Genomic DNA, 8,351 nt, shown 5'->3' on the forward strand with positions numbered 1-8,351 from the left:
TTTACTCAAGTACTGTACTTGAGTACAAATATGAGGTACTTTATTTGAGTCTTTATAATCTACTGCACTACATTTATCTGACAGAATAAGATTTTATGCGAAGATTATAAAATGTTTTGTTATAAATTAGATTTACCCAACAGTTTATAAAAGTACAGCTGAAACCATTAGTCCATTAATCAATAATTATTAGAAGAAGTACAAAGGAACATGAAAAGTATTCCTTAAAGAAATACTAATCCCAACCTTAATGCAGAGTGATTTAAACATCAATCATAGACATTGGATTGATTTAAATAACTTAAATGTACTTGAAGTGTCGACTGTATTATCTGAAACATATATCGGAAAAGTATCAGGACTCGGTATCAATATTCAATTTTAAATCACTTGGATCGGATCGGGGGCTAAACAAACGTGATCGTGACATCGCCAATAAGAATTACATTACATAGGATGCATATCATGATATACTGTATACTGGTGTAAAAACAAAACCCCTGTAAGGGGCCCGCTCAGAGTTTGCGTTACGGTGCTGAACTCAGTCTAATAATGTACATAATGTGTTTGCTCAGCGTAGATAATACAGGTTTAACTGCTGCAGGTTGAGCTGATTCTGGATGAACGTGGTGCAACATCGACTGGTTGAAACTAACTGTTGAACAGAGGCTGAAGGAGTTCGTGCAACAGTGGGCTCAGAAACATGACATCATGTGATATTTACGTAGAAATTAAACTAGAGCTTAAACTGGATTTCAATATTTGTTGTACGGAAACCAAAAGTACAGACAGAATATTAGTCATTTTAGAGTAAATGCCAGAAAGTTTGTTGGCAGATATACAGAGCTTCATAGAAACCTCTGTAACTACATCATTTGGGTGTCGCATCTTGTTTGAATGTAAGAATGTGAGAATAATAAATTACAGAGAACAATATCTGCCAAAGTATTACATAAATTCTATATTTAAATGAATGTTACAGTCAGATCTTGAAGTTATCTGTAAATAGAAGAAGAATGTCCTTCCTTTGTTTATTTAACATTAGTTGTGCTAACATTTTATTATTGTTACTATATATTCTGTGATCATGAGTTGCAAATACATTTTAAAAATGAGATATTGGGGGACGTGATAGATATGATTTAATACTCAGAAGGAAAAAACAAAAACATCCACAACTTGAGCTGGGAAATCATTACCGTCTGTTAATGTTTGACTTTATCTCAACAGGAAGTGTGTCCACTGTGAGACACATGAGACATACTATCAGATAATTACACACATACACAGCATATCATATTACACTCTCATAACAGACAAATGATCTGTGGTCCCTCTTTTGGCAATCCTGAGGACTAGTTGCTAAGCAACCAGGGGAGTTTCTAAAAGCACTGGTATCTCCTCTGCAGAGGGGGAGGAGGGGGAGTGACAGTGGTACAGAAACATTGAATTGGATGTTGAGTTTGAAGCTGATTATGTAACACTTGAAGCCGGCGTGTGGGATTGACTATAAATATTCCTGATCCCCGCTTCGAGCTTCAGAGCCAGATCCTGCTGGCTGCAGGTGAACGGGGGATTCGAACCCGTTCTGCTTCCTGTTTGTCGAGCAGCAGCAGATTTCCTCAACAGCATCAGTACAACGCTCTGCCAAACACTGCGAGCCAAAGTCAGGATTAAACAGAAATAGACTGAGCTGGTTCAGATCACTGCGAGCTGTTCATTCCTCCGAATGTCTCCATATCTGGTCTGATCAGAGCACGAAGGCTGACTCCTCTCCAGGCTCAAGGCCGGGCTGAAGTTAAATAACTGCCCCAACCAGTCGAGGCAGACACCCAACTAGAGTCGGGGTCTGCTCGAAGTTTTTGCCTCTTAATCCTTTGAATTCTGGTCCGCCAGTGCTTACATTGGTACTTATTGTGATGTTATTTCTTGAAATGATTTGTATCCCTAAAATCTGTACAACCTTAACTGAAAGGTTATACAAGTCAATAAACCATAATGATTGAAAAAGTATTGAAATTGAACCATTTTCTTATCAAATTTTATTGAATCATAACAAATTCTGAGCAAATTCTCTTTTTTAGTTTTTCCTTGCTGCTGTTGTTAAGTGCTTGCTCATGGTGGGAACTGTTGGGTCTCTCCAAACTTTTACTTTTTGTCACGTTTGCATCATGTCACACAATATTTATATAACATATTACATAACATATTTTAAAAAGTTTGAGTTTTTATTATTATAATATGATGTATTTATCAGAATAGATATCACAATAGAGACACATTAACTCAGTCTCAATAAACAGACAGACAAATTTGACCAAATTGACAAAACTGACATTTCCTGTATATTTTTAGTTTAGTTTTAGTGAACTATAATAACCTTGGTGCGGCAGAATGCCTTTCAAAAAGAAAGTTTGAGTTCCTTACGTGGCTTCTGGCGTCCATAACAAGTAATTAATGGTGCATTGTGCCAAACGTGAAACAAACCACCTCACGACCAGAATGCATTGCACGGCTGCTCACATGAATAGGAAGTGTGGAAATTACAGATCCTGTCGACATGTTGGAGCAAAGATGTCCAAACCTTTGCCAGGAAAAGGTCTTGAACTCTTGCCAACAATTTACCAGAAACACTTTTAAAGTATCTATTAGAGTCCAGAAAGTAACGAGGAAGAAAACAACAGAATCTGATGTGAAAGAGTTTGTGTCCAAAAAGCAGAAAACAAAAAAACGTATGAACGAGGTCCCAGAACCTGACTGATTTTATGCTCTGAAAGCTCTCTCACACACTGAATTTGAGCTCCTACTTTTGGCTGAGCCGCCACATATTGATAAAAAAGGGTTTAGGGTTAGGGTTAAATCTTGCATGGACATGTTCACATTTCTGTCGGCATCATGCTGAATCTACCGGTGTTCATGTTTTAGACAGAACTGCAGCTGCATAGATATACGTTTACTTTCTATTCTCCATGTGCTCCGAACCTGGTCTCCTGGTCCTGGTTCTCTCCGGGAACGTTCCAGCCCCCGACTCCATTATCTCTGGTTCCAAACGGTCATTCTAAAGACTCACAGACTTCCTTTAATTAATGCAAGTTAAACACAGAAAACATGATTCAACACAAGATGTGAACATATTCACATTTATGTCATTCTGTTTCACAATCTTACCACAACAATAAAGCTGGACACGAGCCATGACGTGCAGTGTGGTGCAACTAACCACCACAGAGCTTGTTTTGTCAAGTCCTCTTTATCCAAGTGAAGTGCAGAGACCAGAGACCTGATAGATTGAACTTCATCCAGTTTCATTGTTCCCATAATGCTCATATAGATTAATTTACTTTTGTATTTCCATCTTCTTGCACTCAAAGCACCTTATTAAAAAGGTTCTGAAAACTTACCTGACTGCCTGAGGCTCACAACCTGAAGTCACAGTAACAATGATTGCAGCTTTTATTATCCATCCAGAGCCAAGTTTAACCCAAAACCCATAACCCAAATTAATAATAAAGACTAATCTAATCAAATGAATAACTTAATCATATATAATATTACTAAAAGGGAATGTAAATAAATACAGATAAACATAACTTACAATCTCAGAACATGTAGCAGAGAGGTTGGATGGACAGCAGAGAGTGAAGGCTTTATATAGAGCCATCAATCAATGGAATGATTGGGTTCAATGTGAGCAGTATTTTGTCCACCAGAGGTTGCCATTTACACAGCATGAGAGAATTCACAATCAATCAATCAATCAGCAAGCAAGGTTTGCTTTGCCCCCCAAAGTAATAAATGTCTTTGTAATCAATAAAATGCTCCATAAAAACATGAACTGCAGAATATCAGCAATCTGCAGTGAGGAAACATTGATTAGGAAAAGATGAACACAAAAAATAAGAAAAGGATATAAAACTGAGTCACGTATAAATAGACAAAGTAATAAAACAGATTAAAATGTATAAAAAATAATGATAATAAACATAGATTAGACAAATAAATAAGTAATAAGAGATAGAAAGATCCCTCACTGAGGGTCTTTGTTCTGACTTCAGGGCTGAGTCCACTAGCTGAGGCTTCGTAGGCTACATTAATGTATTTGTGTTAGCCTGAGAGAGAAATGGTCACACTCTTAGAGTGCTTGCTCATGGTGGTACTGTTGGGTCTCTGTAAATGTTAAAAGGAGTTGACCTGCTTCTATTTGAAAAGCTGTCCTGAGATAACTACTGTTATGAATTGGTGCTATACAAATAAAATTGAATTGAATTGAATTAGTTATGTCTCCACTGTGAGGTTAAAAACTAAAATCTAAATCAAAGATAAATCTAAGGTTTTTCACTTTTTGACGGGTTTATTGCCACTGCTTGCAGTTTGTCTCTGAGCTTTAGTAATTAGTAGTAATTTAGTAATTCAATTCAACAATTTTATTTGTATAGCGCCAATTCGGATAACAGAGTTTATTCTCAGGGACCTTTTTCAAATAGGAGCAGGTCTTAGGGACGCGCGAAACTCCTTTTTAAGAGATATGGGATACTAACCTGAACATCATCAGCTTTCTAAAATGTTAACGAGTTCATTATTGACATCCTTATTTATGTAAAATATTTGATACAGCAGATTATCATTTATTATGTTTTGGATCAAGATCGGTTTTTCTAAGCGTCAACCAACGTTGCGTCACAACTTATTGAGTAACTATTGATTGTTTATGTTTCTCATCACCCTGTATTATATGAGAAAGGACATGATAAAGACAGGGTGACATCAATGCGGGGGGGTGAGTGCCTCTGTACAGACTCCTCTGTGGGATTCACTGCTGTGACAGAGCCGACGGTCCAAAGCGGCGCTCCTGGAGCTTCCCTACAAGTGTTTAAACCATAAGAGAAAGTTGATGGCTGACTTTCTCAGCAGATGGATGTGGATACATTATTTAACATGATGCACAGGTCAGGACCAAAAATGTAAACAACAACAACAACAAAAGAGAGCAGAAGTAATCTGCTGGTTGGTGCTGGTTGTAATGTGATTTAAAAAGGACTGTGTAATGTAGAGCATGCGTACCTCTGATAGTACTTGATATTTGGTGTTTGACAGGTATTTTATTCTACAGTTTAATCAAACTAAATACCAATCCTTTAATTGTACTTTTCTTTACCAGAGCACAAACTACACAGACGATTATTTGCTGATAACTACTGTTAACACCATTGTGTTAGTGTTGTTTCGTGATAAAGCTTTTATTACTGAGTCTATCTGTAGGATGATCTGCAGCAGCCTCTCCTCAGCAGACAGTGGCTGAATTCCAATGAGCTGCAGTGTAAACCTGAAGTGTTTGGTTCATCGACCGTCTCGTTCTGTATGGACACAGATAGAAGACCACAGACGTTATGTTCCACTCGGTTTATTTAACAGGAAACCGATGGAGCCTAGAAGGTTTCTGACACTCTCACGTCTCGTATCAGTGCTTCGGTCAGACCTGAGCAGGAATACGCCACGGCTTGTTTTTACATATGTTGGCAGCCAGTAAACACATTTCTCTTATTATTATTTTATATCCGTCTTGACAGCGATGTTTGGTTGAGCATATTTATGGGAATAAAGTACCAAGGTGGCTTTTTTATGCCGGGTTTGGCTCCACAAGCTGTTAGCTGCACAAGCTAACTAGCTAGCAGCAGGTAACATTAATGCTAGCAATAGTTAGCTACTTTTAGCAACAAGTCCATCTGGAAACTCCATAAATCACCTTGCTACTGCTGTCGTCAAACTGTCCTCGGAGGTTGTGTTCACTGCAACTACATTAGCAGTTAGCTAGCTAGCTAACTAATGAATCTTTGCTCTGTGTGGCTAAAATTTGAAGATTGATTGACGGGTAAATGTCAGGATATTATTGGTTAGTTCATGCTGACGTAAGCATGCGTCACATTTTGTTTTACAGGAAGACAAAATTATTGGATTTTGATATAAAAATACAAATAAATAGATTTTTTTTGTAAAAAGACATTGGCATTCATTCTTTAATAGTGCCACAATATGACTGGGATTGTGATCTTAAATGGTTAAAAAGATGTTTTTCATTTTGTCTGGAAGATCTGTTGTGGCTGAACTGGAAGCTGGAATTGAGAAATATCCTTGCAAGAAATATGAATGTGTTATTTTATATGAAACTATACAATCAAACAAAGTAACATTAACATACACAAATACAACTGATAATACCAGATTTAAATTTAGGATTACGTTCAACATTGATCGGTGACCGCTTTCAATAATGGCCACCGTGTTTATATGAATCAGGAAATATCTCTACTGAACAAAGTTCAGTCTGAGCTCTGCAGAGTTTGTTATATAACTCCAGACTGTTGCATAACCAAGTTTGTACAGTGAAACTGCAGTTCTGACACAGCAGCATTTAAACTTCCTGTGTGTTAACTGTAAGGTTTGACTCTGTGGTTAAAACATGGCGGAGTGAGCTTAGCATGATGAACTCACTAAACACTAATGTGTGGTGATGCTGTTTTGTATGAAGTCCTCCACACTGCAGTTAGTTTACTCCCACATTTATTCTGTGGATGTTTGACAGTTGCTGCCACCTGCTGGTGGATCCAAACGTCACACCCTGCAGCTGAAAGGAGGAACCCACCTCCACTTCACTTCAGCCTACAGGGCAACATCTGTTTTAAACTGTCTAGTAACACCTGTTCCTGTAGGGATCTTATGAGGATCTATTGTCAGAAAGGTAATATAATATCCATAGGTATGTTTTTTTTATTAGTTTATAATCACCTGAAAATAAGAATCTTTATGTTTTTGTTACTTTAGAATGAGACGACCTTATCTACAGAGAGAGCAGGTCCTCTTTTTCTTTAATGATATTCCATTTCTGACAATAGATCTTCCTAAATGTTACACACTGGACCTCAATGAACGATTGTTGAATAAAGTTAAAATACATTCTAGATCCACATTTACGATTTGGCATTTAGCTCATTGTTTATCCGTCTGGCCCAATGTACAGTAAGTTATTACAGCTTTTGTTATTCGCTTGAACAATTTGAGGGGCGTGTCCAGAGGGAGGGTCTGGGCCACCCCTGAAATCTGATTGGCCACCCCAAGTGCCACACATTTATCTTCCACACAAACTTCATACCACCCCAGTCAAAAAAGTCTGAACATGCACATTTGCTCCTTCAGAAGTTACAAAACTGAAAGTTGCCGTCTAAAATGACTCATTTTGTTCACAAAATTCTCAAACACTCACACTAATATATTCTTTTAATCATTACATAATGGACAAAAAATAAATAAAACTACAAAAGTTAGGAATATGAGCCGGTCCAACCTTAATTTACTTTCCTGAACCATTTGTTGATACTTTACATAGTTTGTGCCAAAATATGTGCCAGCAAATTACAGCATGGTTCATTTTCTTTTCTCCAATAATGATTTTACTAGAGAAAACAAACCCTGTGTCACTGACCTGCTGCAGTACTGAGAATAAAAAGGGACATTTTCTAAGAAAGTTTTCTTTGTTTTTTTCTTGTGTGCAGCTCTTCCTAAGTCCATTAACTGTAACTTAACATGTTAAACACATTCAAACATTCACTATGGTACAAGCTTTTGCATTGCATTTATTCTTCAAAGAACCAATAGAGAATTTCACCCGAATCAGAAATACTCAGAAACAAACATTTTATTGTGCTATATGGGCCTCTTTGGTCCATGCTTGCGAATATATCAACACAAAGCAGACGTCATTTATACACAGATAATTGCTGAGGGGGCAAAGGAGTTTCAAACAGGTGTATTAAAGATTCATAATTGTGCAAGTAATTTGTATCAGCTGTGAATAGATGTTTCCCTTTTATTCAATGCAGTTAATCCAATAGAGTTTTGGGTCTTTCTATGAGATCTGTGTAGTATTCAGCAGTATATATATTATATATTAGGCAGTTTGGAATACAGCCATGGCCAGTGGAGAACACAATATGGAGTTCCAATAATAACCCAACATCTCATCATTTTACAAAACATTATTCTGATAACATATTATCTTAGCATAATCAGATATTTTCCCTCCTTGGAAAATGTATTTATATATGCACACAGATATATACAATACATATTATATGTATATTTACAAAGATATATATTGAGATATTTTTGGTTATGCTGGATTTGATGCTACAGTGACTTCCTGTTGATATAGTTGATTAGTGCTAAAGGCTAGCAAAGTTTATTTAGTTTTATAATGGTGCAGTCTGATTTAGTAACCACTCGTTACAACCTACTGAGAACTTAGGAAGGATGAAGAGCTGCTGCAGCCCAGTCCTCGCCTCTGTTCAGTAAAACTT

General features: G+C 37.0%; 1 protein-coding gene across 1 annotated transcript in view; it reads right to left on the reverse strand.

Moving 5' to 3' along the window:
• Positions 1-8,351, reverse strand: part of doc2a (double C2-like domains, alpha) — a 67,261-nt gene that overhangs the window by 58,162 nt on the left and 748 nt on the right. The window lies entirely within an intron of this gene.

This window comes from Morone saxatilis, unplaced genomic scaffold (genome assembly GCF_004916995.1).
Source record: "Morone saxatilis isolate NCDOM2014 unplaced genomic scaffold, NCSU_SB_2.0 Contig14, whole genome shotgun sequence".
NCBI classification, from domain to species: domain Eukaryota; kingdom Metazoa; phylum Chordata; class Actinopteri; family Moronidae; genus Morone; species Morone saxatilis.